The sequence below is a fragment of the Lonchura striata genome, chromosome 1 (assembly GCF_050655825.1).
Source record: "Lonchura striata isolate lonStrDom1 chromosome 1, ASM5065582v1, whole genome shotgun sequence".
Taxonomy (NCBI): Eukaryota; Metazoa; Chordata; class Aves; order Passeriformes; family Estrildidae; genus Lonchura; species Lonchura striata.
The window spans coordinates 92,207,993-92,226,139 of record NC_140703.1 but is presented as its reverse complement, the minus strand read 5'-3'; the positions used below and the strand labels follow the sequence as shown (position 1 = coordinate 92,226,139).

Below are 18,147 nucleotides of genomic sequence, written 5' to 3'. Positions count from 1 at the left end.
TGGGACTCATTGGGGGTGTGACAAATTTATTTCCAAGTTCTGAATTGGACCATCACACTTCTGCAATAGGTTTGGCTCTGCTAGCAGGACCCATCCCACCAAAATGGGCTGGAGTGCTCAAGGGGGCAGCAACACAAGTAGGACCTAAAAGACTGGGATCTGAACCAGGTATTACTATTTGATCATAATAATATTTACAGTACTTAACTATAGTGAAGACCTTCTTTAGCACTCAGATATCAAGAATCATAAAAGATACAATTACACATATGCCTAGCAACATGCTATACAAATACTGGCCAGCAAGGCTGGAGGGAAAAATAAAAGGCTGGAGGGAGAAATAAAAGGGTTAAACAAAATGATAGTCTGGGCTTCAAGAGCTCAGATGTGGTTGGAGCCTCTGTGGCTGGAGATGTGGTTTCCAAAGAAACCATGAAAAAGGTTGCACCAAAATTTGCAGGGAAAGCACAAACAGTTCAATTTGGTTATTTTTACAGTGATCATAGGCAAAATAGAAATACTAGCAGCAGTAAGAGAGGATTTTTGGGAAGCATTTGTGTTGTTCTGTTTTGTTTCTAGTTTTCCATCTCTATTTTTTCTGCTGACATTGCAGACTCAGGCTTCCAGAAAGGCTATGATGGAGAGAGACAGATACTTTAATACATATGAACTTGACTTGGTAAAGGCATTTTCACCATTGTCCAGTCAAGTATTGCCACTGACAGCAAAACTGGTTGGGGAAGAAATGGGAAGCACTGTGAAGCTTTTTCAAGACCAGCAACTTGATCAGCAAAATCTCAGTAATGTCATGACCTCTGACACCGGGTGTTATTCTTCCATTAATTAGCATCTCAGAAGAGTACAAGTACCTCTAAATGATGGCATGAATTACTTTCATACACATGGCTATTGATACCATGCCCCAACTGTAAAATATTTTAATACTCTGTGCAGTTGGAGATGACATCAGACCTTCTGAAATAGATACTGAACCTCTGGATCACGATTCAAAGTCTATGTTCTGCCTGGTCTGCTGAGGATATAGCGATAAAAAACTAGGATGCCTTTAATGAATAAAACACTAGTCACTGATACCATGTGCGTTATACATACTTTCCACTTCACCAGCAAAGCAGTTACAGCTCTCACTGCCTGGAGCCATCCACATTGGACTGTGACTGTATCACATCTGAGAACATAAGCACATCGAGGCGGTGCGGTCTTTGAACAGGAAACATTGAAATGAAACTAAACGTGCTGCCCAAAATGTTCCTGGCACCTCTGCCTCTGAGTCAGCAGCAGGCCCACACCTCAGCCTGTTCCTGGGGTCACCGTGCAGCTCTGCCCAGAGGACCAAACCACATGTTTGCCTCTGCTCAGGAGAGCTGCCGCTCAGCTTCTGGTTGTTTGGCCAGATTTCAGTGCAAACAGTCAGACCCTGTCTGCTACCTCTACTTCTATGGCAGTTTCAAGAGAGTATTGTACTTCATTATTTTTCTGTCCTAAACTATCATTTTATGTCCCTCCACACTGCTGAAATAAATACCATAATCCAAGCCAAAAGCGTAAGGCAGCAATACTCAAAATCACATTAAGGCTTTAACCTAAGCTTGCATTCAGCAGGGCAAATTTAAAGTACCGCAGCACTAATTGCACAAAAAGATTCCAGCACCAGGATCCTACCTGTTTTGAACCTGGCAAAGAGTGTGTCTTTGCTAATTCAGAAATGCCAAATAAATTCAAACTGGAAATACATGAGAAACTGCTCAAATCATGTCAACTGTAAGACAATAATGCTTCATCAATACATGCATTGATTTTACCATATTTATGCCAAACTGGTTTTAGGATAAATCTAATGCAATCTGGAAGCAGCTTATTTTTGTGCAATGCCATCAGAGTGAATAGTGTTTGGGTTTTTCTTCAGGACCCAGCTACACCAAAACAAATGGCATCTCCAGGAAAAGATGAATGTTGATGGAAAGACCCATGATGACCTAGATAAATTATTGTCTTAACCTGGCATTCAAGTCTCTCAGCTTCCTTCATGCATGGCATTCAAGTCCCTTCTGATGGTGAGTGTCTGCATGTCCCATACATGGGTAATGTAATGGGTATTTGTCTGATTGCACGAGCCAAGAGGAGCAGGGGTACACTAAATGATAGAGCTCTAGGGATAACCCACACCCTGACACTGGGTCCCCCTCTCCCCAGAACCTCAGTGCAAGGTGCACCTTGGCAGCACAACACAGCTCCAACCAGTCAGCAACAGCCAGACACCACAGGAGAGGATGGAAGCTGCCAAATGGCCATTTTCTGCGGAGTCTCCTAGTCCATTCACAAATGGTGCACAAGCTATGTGATGGATTTAGTGGAAATTCACTGAGCTTTTCTCAATTCCACCCACTCTTATTCCAAACTGAGAAAGACCCTAAACAACTTTTGCATAAAAGTAAGTTGATTAGGTTTGCTTTTTTACTATTTTTGTCTAAGAGTGCTTGAAGTTTACTCCCATTGTATACTGATCAATATAACAGTCACTATAAAAAAGAGAGAATGTGAGTGGTTCAGCTGTCATTTGCATCTGTGCAAATCAGGTTTAATTTCATTAAATAAATGTAATTGCACCAATCAAAACAAAAGTTTAAACACTTTATTTTAAATACTTTTGACAGACTACAGTTAGTGCAATAAGATTTAAACGCATGACAATCTCAGCTGTTAAGGAAAAAAAAAAGCTGATTTCCTGTTTTCAGTTAAACATTTCCCTTTCTCTCACACCTTTCCAGCAGAGCAAATATTTTTCGATTAGGCCTAGGAACCAGTGTTTCCTAAGAGATCTATGATGAAGACTATTTCCAAAGCATTCAGCTTTCCATTTCCTGATTCTGGCATTTCATTCACTTCAGTGTAAACTTATCCAGTCAAAAAAGGCCCTCATTTTTTTTCCAGAGTCCTTATAATCCAGGTTCTTTTGCCTAGACATAATGCATCCTACTTTACTTAATGTCTAAGGTAGATCTTTTACAAATTCAAAGCAGATTGCTTTTTTCCTTTCCTGCTCTCCAGGCTATTCTTAGTTACCCATACGAGTCTCAGTACATCCAGAAAAAAACTGCCTTTTGGCTTTGGGAAGTGGGAGTTATTTCTGAAGAAATTAATAAATATTTGCTTTAAATGCCTGAACAAATGAGTTATTTCCTGTGACTTACCTCTTGATACTTTAAATCTGTTAACATTTTGGCGTTAGATCCTCTGTTCCCTTGGTGTCTCAGATCACAGTGTGAACTGATGGCTTATGAAAAAAGGACAGAGTAATCTCTGGAAATACTGAGAACCAAGAAAAAATAATTAAATAAAAATAGAAAGGAAAACAGCTTAGGCTCATCTGGAAGCAGAGGCTGGACTGAGCAAACATTAGCAGTTTCTGGTGGCTATATTATTCTGGTGGTTTCCCTGTTGTCCCTCCTACATCCTGAAAGGGCAGATTTAAAAGGCCTCATGTCAGTGGGTCCCTTATGGCTCTGGGGCTGCTGCTTAGGTTTTATGAGAGACTCTGCAGAGACCTCAGAACATGCCCGGGGAGGAGAACAAAGAATTTGGTGCATTTACAGCCCCTTCTCCACCCTCCAGCTCCAGCTCCACTCACTACACTCTGGAGAGAAGTAGGGCCAGTCAGTGCCTGTTAGCCCATGCTTCTAGCTTGAAGGGAAAAATATTCTTATCAGACACTGAAAATTTGCTATAGGTGCATTTATTGCTCTTAGAAACTGGGCTTGGAGGATGCTACCCAGTTCTAGGAGTGGGAAGAAAGTTGGAAGTGTTATTTTTTAATGTCAGGACAGGGTTGGCCTTCAAAACCAGATCCACAGTTGCCAGTACTTCAAGGAAAACCCCAATAGTGAATCGCAGGGGTGATTCTCTCAGACAAAAGGATCACATGCAAATCCTAATTCCTGCATTCTCTGCTCTGAAACAAACCCACTGCCCAGAACAAGATCACTTATGGAGTAGGGAATATATCTATATCAGCTAGTTTTAGTCTTTCCCAAAATGACTACACTCCAAAAGCACTAACAAAGAAGCAGATGTAAGATTTTGTATGACTTATCTTGAAGGCAATTATTTATAAATCTCCTCGATTCATTATGTGCCAAGCCTAAATTAACCCCCTAGTTTAATAACAGAAATGTATATGAAGCCTTGCACATTGCAACGAATTGTGCATGCTAGGCATTTTGCTTTATGGATTATTTTTGATAGCAAGAAGCAATTTTGTCTCTTTTGAATATTTTAGGCAGAAAAGCGACTTTCTCAAAGAAAAGATCTTGGCTAAGGCCAGTTGCTACTGTGGGATCTTTTATCTAGGTCTTTCTGGAGATTTCTGTAGGGTCAGGGAAAGCTGGCATTGTATTAGGTTGAGAGCTGCACAGAAAAAGCACATACCCAGATGCTCACTTGCACGAACACTCATAGAGTTATGTAGAAAACTTCAAAGTATGGTCTTCATCTCCTCCTTCCCATGATAAAATAAAATTAAATGCCATGAGTCCCTAAAGGCTAGCATTCCCCAGGCTTAGCTATTTTGCTTATCCAACAGGCATCACAGTCCTGGTGGCCAAAGGCAGAGCAAACCAGGAAGGATGGAGCAGCTGGCATGCAGTGGTTTAGTTCTGTCTGTGCTATAAACTCTGCAGCATAGGCTACAGATTTGAAGGGGCAATGCTATTTATGCAGTGTAAAAAGCATGTCAAAGTTCATGTTTGGAGGTTGATTTTATTTTTTTTTTTTACTCCCCCACCCAAACACTAATTGTTGTTGCTTTTTAATGAAAGTCAGCAAAGTAAAGGATTTTAATTTACGCTGTCAGTCAAAAATAATGGAAGTGCTAGAAGGTCTGACACTGCTTCTTTTCTGTGTGTTGACTAAAGCTGTGACAGAGAGGATGTTTCAGCAGGGGTGAGGAAGGAAAGGCCAGGGCCAGAATAATTAGCAACCAGACCTTATCTAGGACAAATATTACAAGGGAATAAAGCCATAAAAAAGCTGCATATTTGCTGATGCTAAAGCAGATGTGGATTCTTTTGACAGGAATAAAAAGAATAATCAAAGCAATAGAAATTGTGTTCTGCATTGCTACAGTACCTGGCAGAAACTCCTCTTTCATCAGGTGCAGGAAAGTTAAACTCAGAACAGGAGCTCTTAAATAAATGTCCAAAACCACACACAGCATGGTTCTGGCTACGGCCAGGAGCCTGACCAAGTGAGCAAGCAATGGAAACCTGTGGGTGTGACTGGAGGCCAGCCTTGCAAACCATCCACATGTCTGCACAGAGGCTGTCACCCATGGCACTGAGCCCCTTGGGGCAGTAGGGACTCCCCCTTTGTGCTCCTCAGGGCTCACATCTCCAAACCAGCTCTAGAACAGGTGAAATGCAGCAGACAGGTGAAAGTAAGCAAGGCAGATCCAAGGCAGACCTGTTCCCCCAGGGACACCCACTGAATATGGGGTGAAGGAGCTGCTGGCTCAGATTGGGGTGGCAGGTCCCAGGGATGGTGTTTTCCCCAAGTTCAAGGACCTCAATGAAGAGGGTCTTATATGTGCACCAGAGAGGAATCTTCCTCGTGACTCTTCTGTTCCTCATCACACTAATTTTCATAGAATCATTTGTTTGGAAAGGACCTTTCAGATTATCAAGTCAAACCATTAACCTGCCACTGCCAAGTTCAACACTAAACCATGTTCCCATGTCCACACATCTTTTGAATATCTCAAGGATGGTGACTCCATAACTTCTCTGGGCAGCCTGTCCAAATGCTTGACAATGCTTTCAGTGAAGAAATTTTTCCTAATATTCAATCTAAACCTCCTCTGGTGCAACTTGAGGCCATTTCCTCTTGTCCTGTGTCCTGTCACTTGGAAGAAGAGACTGATACCCACCTGAATGCAACCTCCTTTATGACTGCTGTAAGAGAGTCATAATATCCCCACTGAGCCTCCTTTTGTCCAGGCTAAACAACCTCAGCTCCCTCAGCCACTCCTCATCAGCCTTGTGTTCCAGACCCTTCCCCAGCTCTGTTGCCCTTCTCTGGACAGGCTCCAGCCCCTCAGTGTCTTTCTCATAGTGAGGGCCCAGAACTGAACACAGGATTTGAGGTGTGGCCTCATTGGTGCTGAGCACAGAGGGACAATCACTGCCCAGGTCCTGCTGGCCACACTATTGCTGATACAGGCCAGGATGCCACTGGCCTTCTTGGCCACCTGGGCACTGCTGGCTCATGTTCAGCTGCTGCCACCAGCACCCCCAGGTCCTTTTCCACTGGGCAGCTTTCCAGCCACTCTGACCCCAGCCTGTAGCAATGCTTGGGGTTATTGTGATCTAAAGGCAGGACCCAGCACTTTGCCTTGATGAACCTCATGCAATTGGCTTTGTCCCATCAATCCAGCCTGTCCAGATCCCTCTGCAGAGCCTTCCTGCCCTCCAGTAGATCAACACTCCTGCCCAGCCTGGTGTCATCTGAGAGTGGGCTCAATTCCCTCATCCTAATAATTGATAAATATATTAATCTAGACTGGCCCCAATACTGAGCCCTGGCCACCGGCTGGATGCAGCTGCATTCACCCCTGTTTTCTGGACCTGGCTATCCAGCCAGTTTGTAGCCTGTGAACAGTGTACCTGTCCAACCCATGTTCCACTCTCCAGTGCTGGATGTCTTTTCTTCCACATGTCCCTTCTTTCATTATTTTAAGAAGTTGTGTCTTGTTTTTATTAACTTCTTTGACATTAATTTTCTATATGGCATAGGAGGATAACATCTATAAAAAGCCATCTATCTATCTGTCTGTCTATCTATCTATCTATCCATCTATCTCTCACAAATGAAGAAATAACTCAGCCTTAAATGAGATGCAACTCCTGATTAAATTGCTACATTAGTTATATTTGACATGCTATAACCTTGAATGTTAAAATACTGGAGAAAAAAATAAAGCTATTGCAAAATAGAAGGATGATATTTATGTACCAGACAGTTAGGCTTCAATCATTTTGGTTGAGATGCTCAGTTTTACTCCTTTAGTTGTTTTGTAAAAGGGCTACAAGTCCAACTCTCTTTTTACTTCCAGCATTCTGGGACTCATTATTTGCCATTCTCGATGTTATTAATTCTGGCTGCCTGAACATTTTCATTATCAGAGGAAAAGGAGGTAACCAAAGATAACTTGGCAGGCATTATTCCTGTTTAGGTGCTCCTCTGAGATTTCCTTTTGACTGCAATGTATTTCATTAATTCAGAGGACATTCTGGCATGGATGTCTAATTAGATCTGCTTAATGGATTTCATGTCACAGAGGCATGTAAATCTTGCCACAAAAGACAAGGTTTGTATTGAGAGATAATATCTTTTATTAGACTCCCAGATAGAATTGAAAGGGATGGACATAATTTTCACTTTTTAAAAAAAATATATTTTGCTATAGACTTTTTTACCTCCTTTCTTACCTCTTCAGAGACCCAGAGCTACAAAGACCTGATCAAGGCAGTCTCTTCATGGCTTATTTTAACAATCTCTTGCTTTTCAATAACCTTTTGCCATATCTATATTTTTCTTATTTCTTCCAGAGATTTAGCTTTCTGACATTCATCTGTTTTACCACCCACTGCATGTTATACACTATGGATTTTATTCAATTTCACTTATTCAGAGGAGGATGGTATCCCAGATGAGGTTTCCTTCCAGGTTTCTATATCCAAACATCACCCACTCCCAGAGATTACAAAATGCTACTGGAGACATTACATTTTTTGTGTTACTGCTAGCTTGACTTGAGTCAAGTGCATATTCATCAGTTGCATGCATTTGTTAGTTTGAATACCCAAGGCTACCCTTAAAATATCCATTAATTCATCTTAAAATCTTTAATAGAATTCTATAAATCTTTAGGGGGAGAGCAATTGCTGTGCCTGACTTAGTGGCTCACCTGTTCTCATGAGAGCAATGTAGGAAGTGCACATGTGGGCCACTTTCATCCTTCAGCTTGAGCTTAAATTTTTGATGCTGGAGGTGTTTAATGTAACTGACTAAGCATATTCTGCCTAATATATTAGACACCACATAAAAATATGTACCTAATTTATGGTGGATTTTTATATCTGATACTGGTATATTCTGCAAATCATGCAGAATAGATTACTACAATTTTGAATTCTTTAGTATTTTTAACTAGTTTGGTAGCATATTTCTTGAGGTCTTAGGATGCAGTTCAACAGGAACTTCTGTTTTGGCATGTACTACAAAAATTTTGGATTGATCTTGCTGGATTTCTTATAAACTTCCAATCTCCTTTTTGATGTTGCTAAAGACATGGTTTCAATTATATCACATGATAAATTGCATGAGTTTATTCTTTGTGACGCCAGTCCTGTATCACAACCCACTGTGTGTGACACTGCCTTCAAAACAACCTGTACCTATGTTTGTAAGTCACAAAAACTGCCACATCTAAAAGCACAGTATTGTCATATTCTTGGGAAAAACAGGCTTTCTGTTGTGAAAAAAACTCTTAGCTGTAGAAACTAGAAATTAATTATCTCACATATAGTTTTGATTTACAATGAATGACGGAGGGGGGATATATCAACTCCTACCTCTTCAGAACACAGCTTTACTTTTTAATGTATAATCAGTTATGTGTCAAAACTGTTCTTTAAAAACCTTAGTTTTAGGATATCTCAACACTGATTTTCAAAGATTAGGCAACAAGAAAACTCTAGAGATCCGACAATTTAAGATATTTGTAATTTGGCACCTGAAAACAGAAGTTGTAGAAATGTTATGAACAAATTAATTTCAGTTTTGATTAGTAAATGCTTATTAAAACATAAAATTAGGCACATCTCATATCTAATACAGTAGTACCTTAAAATAATATTGCCTTTCTGTTTTCCAAAATCACATCCTCTGCCAAATCCAAACAAGGATGTAAATTTCCCTAGTGCACATCAGGTTATGCCCTTTGCAATATTGGTAACAGCTATTCAAAATAATGTGTCTTCACAGTCTTCATAGAGCTAAGTGAGAATGGGTCTTGGCAAAGAGAAGCTCCACCAAGCAGGTTTGTAAAAAGCAAGCACCTGCTGATATAGCAAGACCTTTAAATTGATTAAGCTGGAAACTGGTTGCCACACTTATCCATTATCCCCAGACACAACACCCATAAAGGTTCCCTCCAGCCTACATCAGTGACACAAAAGCCATCAGCGCAGGCAATGACTGCATGGTCTCAACTCGGTTCACTCAGCACAGGTGGCCACATCACAGACACCACTGAGTGCTGCATGGGCAGGAAGAGCCAGCTGTCCCCTTCTCCCCAGAAACCCCTTCCTCCTGAGCACATCTGGACTCTCTCTGGCAAGGGGAGAGCCATTTTCCACCATCAATTACCTGCTTCTCTCAAACAAGAGGCTCACTTCTGGGAGGGAAGAAAAAAAAGTCTGGGGCCTCATGACAAGCCTAGGGTATTAATAAAAGCAGTTTGGTTTACAGGATAAAGTAGAGCTTTTATCATCTGCAGTTCAATCTATCAACTTAAAAATATGTGAAATCACATATTTATGTAACATCATTGGCTTCAACACCACATGAAACAAAAAGCTTAAATAAAGACTACTTGGGGAAGTAATTCTAAAAGATACAGAAAGAAGGACACATCTAAGACTGAAGGTCATACTAGACATTTCTTGTACCCTGTAAAGCTTAAAGTACTGAATGTAGTGTTGTGGTAACACAGGGCATAATACCTGTCAAGAGATTTTCTTTAAGAACATAGATGAGGAGGGGGACAAGTCCAGGAGAGAATCTCAGATGTGCAGAAGTAGAGGAAGTTATAAGCTTTCAAATTGTGTTTTACTTGTCTGCTGCTTTAGCCACTTTAATTTTTTCCTAAAACTTAAACCTCCTTCTAAGCTTCTGGTTTCTTCAAGGTGCAATTTATCACAGTCCCATTTCATTTTGAAATGCACTAAAGCATGAAGGCAAAAAGGGAAGATGAAGTCTATTTAATCCCTCTGCTGCATTGCACTAAGAGCAAGCAAACAGGGAGTTTTAAGTTTATGAGGGAGGCAGAAGAAGGAATAGGAATGGAGTAATCTCATTGCAACTGGGTTTGGAGATCTTTAAAAAAGCAGTAATAAGCTTCCAGAGCTCAGCTATTTTATTGTAGAGCGGAAAAGAACTTTCAGCCTAAACTTGACATCATTTGGCATCTCCTTAACTAGCGGGGCAAAGAACACACTGCTATTTTACATGGCTATGAAGTACATGCCACAAGAGATTTTAGCTGCAGTGAGGGCCAAGTACAGACATCAAAGGCTGGCATTTGGATGCAAAGAAGTGAGAAACACACTTTATTTCTCATAATGAGAAATGCGACTTATGCTTTATCAACCCCAAACTTCTAATAGGAGTTACATAACACAAGCTCTGCTCCTCTCTGCTGACTGCCAAAGAGCTATCAAATATTAAAGAGATGAGCACGGGCTCTGAAAGGGGGTTGTATGATCACTGTGCAGCAGCCTTAATGTGCACGTGTGCAGGCATGTGCCTCTGTGTATGTGAGCAAGAGACTCTTCACAGCAGGGTGCATCCTGAAGGTCAGTAAATAAACCCATAAACTTCCTCTCCCTGTGTTACATTCCCATCATTCCCAGTTGCCCCAGGAGTAAGGAGCCTGAAGCAGGAGGGGAAAGAATTGGGTCAAGCGCTGTTTGCAACCACTCTGCTGATGAAGTAAATGAACAGTCAGGGATGGGCTGTTGATCACAGAATGAAAGAATTATTTGTGTTTGGAAGGGACCTCAAAGACCATCTCGTTCCAATGCTATGGGCAGGGACATCTGCCACCAGCCCATGTAGCTCAAAGCCACATCTGACCCAGCCTTCAACACTTCTTGGGATGGGACATCCACAACTTGTCTGAGTAACTTTTTCCAGTGGCTCACCACCCTCACAGTAAAGAATTTATTCCTAATATCCAATCTAAATCTACCTTCTTTCAGTTTAAAGACATTCCTATCAGTACAAGCCCTCGCAGCAAGTCCCTCTCCACCTCTCCTCTAGACTACCTTTTGGTACTAAAAGGCCTCAATGAGGTCTCCCTGGAATCTTCTCCAAGCTGAACAGCTCCAGTGCTCTCAGCCTGTCCTCATGTTCCATCCCTCTGATCATCCTTATGACCCTCCTCTGGACTTGCTCCAGAAGGAGTCCAAGCCTCTAAGTCCTACAAGCAATGTGACATGTTGGAGATAGCACTGGTACCAACCCTCCCAATTGTGGAGATTTTTTTGAGATCCAGTGATGGAACAACATTAGTTGCTTGCTGACCTCTGTAATTAATTAAATCTTGTAGGTTTTCTTAGAGAGGAGGAAAGAAAAAGGAAGCTGCCTCTTGGATTCACAAGACTTGAAGTTGGCAATATTAGGACTGTGACTAGAAGAACCAAATCAAGCATTGGGAAGAAGGTGAAATGTGGGCATTTTCAACACTAACCTTCAGTTTAAATACACTTTCATGTAGTGCTGAGTATGCAGGGAGGTAAGCCCTCCTGACAGTGGATGAGGCTTTTCAAGTGGATCAAAGACCTGGAAGGAAAAGAGGAGTGTGATGTCTCCATTGGCTTCCAGGTGATTTTCTAATAAGATGAAGTATAATTTGATTCCTTTTGTACTCTCTGCTGACATAGCCATTTTCACAAAGGGAATAAAAACAACTTCAAGACTTGTAGAGAGCAAGACAGAACTGCTTACTGCTTGGTTCCAAGTAGTTCACCAACCAGTATAGTCTAGTCAGAAAGCATGCTGGACAGGTATATAAAGAAATGCACTAAAATCTACTGTGCTTTTGAATTTTTGATCCAGATGGAAAATAAAACAAATGGGGCGGGGGGGGGGGGAGGATAGGGAGGTGGGGAGAAGAGGAGATGTGAAGCTGAAGAGTAGAAAAAATGTTACTCTGATCCAAATACTGTAAAAATAATTTGGAGAGTGTCTCAATCAATGAAAATTAAATTCAAATGTGAACTTGAACAATTTCACTGTCAGCTTACCTGAGATCTGAGCATGAAACATGTTGCTATAGGCTCTATCTATAAGGCACTTATCCCAGATTTCAGGGTATTTATGCCAGAGGTTATTGTTCTGTCGGTGGAATTAAGAAAAGCAAAGAGAATTTATCACAAAAATTGTTTAAATTGCACCTGCTTTGACAAAATATAGACATGTATTGAATTACCCGGGATGCAGTACATGTTTTATAAAGGTTGATAACATTATTGTGGAAGAACCTTTTTTTTAATGTATTTTGATGTATCCTGTGTGTGAAGTTCCTTAATTTATCTGATAGGCTTTGTGACAAGCAAATTTGCTAGTGAATTTCTGAAACTTTGCCTAGTAAAAAGATTTTCTGTTATGAACAAAAGAAAGTAAGAAATGAATCTGTCAGTGGTTAACATCACCAACAATTTAGTGGGGAGCACTTAGTGAACAAGAAAATATACAATAGTCCCATATTCGCATTTTAAAGAAAACTAAAAATCAGAAAAAGCTTTTTCTAAAATAAAAATACATAAGCCTTCTTTGCATGTGTCCTACTTTGGAAGGTAATTGATGAAAAAACGAAAATGCAGCTAATCAAAGACTGCAATGTTCTTGGTAACAGGTGAAATTAACCCATGAGAGTCTCCCAACATTTTTAGCAATGTCTTTCACAGGTCTTTGACATCCATTTAAGTTTTAACTGCTCATTTTTGCTCTATTGTCTAAAACCTACAAACAGACATTGAAAATTGTCTATCCTGTGGTCTGCCTTTGAGGCAACCAGGCTGAAAAACACAGTGTCCTTCCCCTAAAAATGAGTTTCTTCCTTTTTTTTTTTTTTTTTGCCACACCCATACAACATGACCTACCAAGAGGTACATCAAGGCAGGTTACTGGAACAAGGAGACCCAGCCCTACAGAGGACATGAAGCAGCATGGCCCAGGTCCAAGCTCTGCTAGAAATGATGGCTCCTACTTCCACAGTCTCCTCCCTGCAGACCCACAGCTCACCCCAGACAATGCCCAGCACCCACTTGAGCAAATTAGACAGGTCATGCTGCAACATGTTCATTTATAAACTCACCTCCTCGGTGTATTAGTTAAACTTACATTAAACAGGTACTCCAAAGACAGAAGTTCAAGGATTAATGCCATGTAAACAATGGCAAGCCTTTTGCAAGTAAATGAAAGCCCACCAACCTACAGCTGAGTTTAAGCTGGCAGTGCCTGCCATGAATAAGTACAACTTCAATGCTAACTGCTGGCATCACAGCTATACTCATTTGGTTTTATGATTCAGCCGATGTTAGTCCCTTCATGAAACAGTTCAGTATACTAAAGCCATTTTTTTCTTTCCCCAAAAAGATCATCTGTGCCTTTGGGATTTCATTGGATTCATTTCAGTACGAATATGTAGTGCTATTAATGGGGTATTAAAGAACAGACTGGTGGAAGACTGAACTCTCCCTTTTAGGTTTATGGTCAACAGGCCCAAATAAAAAGAGTACAAAAGAAAGTGTTTTTTTTTAACTGCCACTTAAAAGTATCAGCTATTCCCTGAAGCTCAGGTACTAGACTTAAATGAGTCAAATAAAAAGAAAACTCAAATGATAACAGTGTGCTGATCGACAGCAGGCAACTCCACATCAAGCAACATACTGGGACCCTGATTACTGCAAAGGTCTGCAGAGGATTCCCACATGGCTTTGCCCTTCCTGTGTTTGAGGGTGCCCTGCTCAACAGGAAGAGGCACTGTTGCTGTGGTTTCTCATGCCTCCCTGGAATATGACCAAAGACCCAACAAGTAATTTTTGTAGTCCCATATAGTCACAGTCTGAATATCAGCTTTTCTTTCAAGCACTACTATTTATACTTGATTGTTTTCAACAGCGCATTAAAAGCCAGCTGGAGCAGGAAAGAAGGATAGTGCAGAGGATATACATATTTTTTACTCCAGACACATTAAACCCACAGCCTTATCATGCTTTGTACTTCAGAGACATTAAGTAAGTCTTTGATGAACATCTATTTTAAAAACTGTCAGTTATGCTTCATTTGTACTATCCCTCTTTAGTTTCATGTGGTAAGGTATGTCTTTTACTGTAATACTGATACAAAAAATTAACAGACTCCCTAATTACTCAGCATGGCTGCAGAGCAGGTCAGGCTGCAGCACAGGCATTCCATCCAATTGCTCTCCTGACATCCATAGTCTCTCTTCAACTGTGCCCATTCCTTCCCTCTCTTTTTTGCTTTATTTTTCTCTAGAACATATACTTCTTTTTCTAACTCATTGCTTTTCCTTTACCCACTCACAGTTATTGTGTGAACTTGGGCTGATAACTGGGTTTAATTAACCATACTTGTATAATGTAGCAATACAATTTCAATATGACTGCTATGTTAGGAATAGTGGACTAATCTAATGGTCTACTGAAGCGCAGCATTGTCCGTTAAATTGAAGGTGCAACTTCTCCTAAAACACAGCAAGCAAAGCCAACCACATGCTTCATGTACTATTAAAACACCCTTATTCAAATTCACTATCAAATAGACTTCTGAGATGAAAAACTGTATCTTGTAAAAACATAAGGTGGACTGAAACTAAATGCATATTGTTTTATGATGAAAAAATGCCCCTGTCACCAGCTGGAAACATTATCCACTCATCATTTAAAATGTATTGGGAGAAAGAACTGCAATAAGGAAATCCATGTCATGAGGCTTGGTGTGAGAAATTTTGCAGCTTATGTACATAGTCACCTTTTACTTGATGCCTCTAGATCCTTTCTCATGTTGTATATTTTCATGATCTCCAGTGTTCTGTGCATACACACACACATGAAAAATCACTGCAGAGGTCTCAACTACTCCATGCTGATCAATAAATTTCAAAACATTTCTCTGTTCTTTCCAAGGACACAGGTAACATTTTTTCTGCCATAGCCAAGAGAAAAGTCACACTGCTAAAGCTGCATGTGTAGATTGAAGTCAGGATGATGAAGGAGGGATTATGTTCAGGCAAATTTTGTTTATGCATAGTAAGGGATGTTTAAAATCTTCAGGGATCTGAGCACTGGAGCCAACTTGGAAGCAAATGTTCCCACACTTGCCCACAGTAAGATCAGCAGAGTGCTATTGGGAAAACTCTGCCTCTTTAGGAAAGCAGGCAGCATCTACCTTTCCCTCCATTCTGTTTTAAAGTAAAACTGAGGAGCATGGTTTTTTCCACAACAACTCAGTAGTCAGGGTGTTAAATCAGAACAGGGACAGCCAGGTATAGTTGCCTGCTCTGACTAATTCAGCCCAGGCGTTTTCAGTATCAGTCTCCCAGGCGTGAGGGATAACATAATTTCCTGCCAAAAAATTTTCCGAACTGGTTCTTACCATACTGTTTAGTGTTCTATAAAACCTGATATTGGCTGTGCTAAGGTGAGTCCAGCATTATATTGTGGAGACAGGACCCTGGGAGATCAAACCTTGTGGTTCAGGCCAGGAGAATATAATACTTAGAAAGATGCAGAAGGGCTTCAGCAAGAGACACCGAAAAGACATCTGAAGAGGAACAGCATACTGATCATGGGGAGTGGGGGGAGAAAGTATGAATCAACATCTCCTGATTATGATAATCCTATATGATTTGCCAATCCCTTAACCAGTTTCCCATAGCAGCTGTTACTGTGCTGTCTCCTCTAACCACACTGTTCCATCCAGACCCACCTGTCTGTATCATCCAGCAGTGGTCATTACAGGCAAGCATGTGGTACCCTGTCACACAAAGCACTGCTGGTAGGGACCTTCAGGATTCCAGGTTTTGATATCTAGCAGTGTGTAGTCTGGGATACCATTTGAAGGAGATCTAGACAGATGGATTAAGGAATGAAGGCCTTAAAAAGAGGGTGAAAAGTCAGGTCTTTCTAACCTCATTCATCTGACTATGGCATGTTGTTCCACCCCTTCCAACAGGGGGGTCTGCACATTGCCTCCTTTGTCCACAAGTTCTCCCTTAGCATCATTACTGTGACACACTCTCTCTCTTTGTAGTAAGATGTTTCAATCGCTGGCAGTACTTTTCCAACTACAGGATTTCAGATTTGGAAAATTAAAGGGTTTGCTGGCCATTCTAGACATGACCAGGGTGCACAGAAGGACCTCCCAGTACTCACCTTCTATTTCATTCACAAGCAGAATATGCCAGTCTGACTGTAAGGCAATCCTAAAGAAAAGTTTGATGCAACACTGGGTGCTGGGAGAAAAATGTTCTGCTTTCCCCTTGCCGATCTGTATAATGGTAATGACAGGATAAATGACAACATTTAATCACTTTGGTCAGATAGCTGCATGGATTACAGAATACCCCTGAAAGCACCTGGTTGGCTGGGGTCCAGGTGCTCTGACAGAGACCACAAAGCACTTTGTGAAGTGCTTATCAAGGAGCAGGGCTGAAGTGCAGCTGGGCTCACACTCACCTTTCAAACATCAAGGAAACCATAGATGGCTTTTGATTTTGTATACAAAATATTTAAATTCACGGATGTCTGGGCTTGCTGCTGTTGTTTCATGGGCCCTCAGCAGGTGTAACACAGACTCCTGTCTGTGACCAAGAGCCCACACTGGCAAGGCAGCCTAGTGACACATCCTTTGTAAAGATGGGACATCTTCCAGTGCAGGGGGACATACAGCATCATGGATACAGGACATGACAGTACAACACAGTCAACAAAAAGCACTTAATAATGCCTAAAAGCCATCTAAGTTCAGCCTGCTGCAAGTCAACATTTAAAGGAAAAACTTCTCCCACCACTGGACTCCCCACGTTGCAAATGAACCTCCAATTAGTTTCATTAGGGCAGCTTGCAGCCAGAATGGGACTTGCCAAGCCACAAACCCTGTAGTTGGCAGTGCAGCTTTATCTGTTTAGGAAATAGGTACCTTTGCTCAGAGATGCTGCCAAAATGTAATGGAGGAGCAAAATCCAGTGTGGAAGTGCCTCTGAAATGCTGTAATTGGAAAACTGTGCCTGCAAACCAGTTTACTTTTTTTTTTTTTTTTTTTTTTCCCCAGCACAGGTGCTGGGAAGGTTTTAGAAGGACATAAGCAAAGACTTTTCTGATTTGAGGTTTTGTTTGTCAAGCTCTCTTCCTCTATTCTACTTCTCTACAAGCTATGACATTCTCTACAACTATACTTCTCTAAACTATTACATAGTAGCCTTTTTTGTAGATAAGAGGCTGGACCATGACTAGGGTTGAGTCAGTACAGAGTAGATTAATTCTGCTCCCACAAATGAAGTTTGTTCAGATTTACAGTGAAGCAGAAGAGATTCTCGCCTGTTTCTGCTCTTCCACTTAGGGAATTAGATAGGGAAGCATGACCATTCTGTGCCTGAGGAAAAAATATATGTTAGCACCCCATTCAGGAATAGTGATCATCCTTGCAATATGGCTCAATAAAAGAGTAATTTGAATTGAAATTTTGTATTTTGTGGACAATAAGACCCAGTTTTCACTTACTGATTAATGCGTTTGTTTCAAGGTATTCAGTGTTAGCTCTACAGCCAAGTTAAACATGATTTGTTCTATTCTGGAAGCCCAGAAAGTAGACAACTGAGAATTCTTTTAACACCAGGAAATTCTCATTTGGCATAGAACCAAAACGGCCAGCTGTACACAGTGTATGGGACCTGTCAGGAACACTGCTGAGCCAAAAAAGCATGATAAGACTGCAAATTACAACAACCAAGTTGTTAACGTTCCTGCCTCCACTTCAGCAATCTCTGGGTGTTGCACTAGCTAGCGATGGGGATGTCTTAAAAGGGAGTATGATCAAGGAGGCCAGAACAGCCTATGATTTGATGTGATAAATTAAATATGACAGATCAGGCTCTCTGCAGTGCTGCATGGAAAGCTGGGTGTAGAATGCACTGTTCTCCCAAATTAACAACCTTCTCTCTCAGATGCAGTTGGCACTGGGGCCAAGCTGCCTTAGTGCCAGGCAAGCTTCCTCCAACAGCAGGTTTAGCAGGGTTGCTGTGCCCTCTCCAGGAGCTCTGGC

At 41.1% G+C, this 18,147-nt stretch overlaps 2 protein-coding genes across 3 annotated transcripts in view; both read right to left on the bottom strand.

The window, feature by feature from the left end:
- The window catches only part of SH3RF3 (SH3 domain containing ring finger 3), a 322,774-nt gene that overhangs the window by 225,759 nt on the left and 78,868 nt on the right, over window positions 1-18,147 (bottom strand). The gene's annotated exons all lie outside the window — the stretch shown is intronic.
- Window positions 1-18,147, bottom strand: part of LOC146768767 (uncharacterized) — a 127,866-nt gene that overhangs the window by 31,435 nt on the left and 78,284 nt on the right. The window contains exon 1 of the mRNA XM_085558364.1: window positions 1-18,147. This exon is cut by the window's left edge and continues 26,796 nt beyond it; it is cut by the window's right edge and continues 78,284 nt beyond it. The gene's annotated coding sequence lies outside the window, so the exon portion shown is untranslated.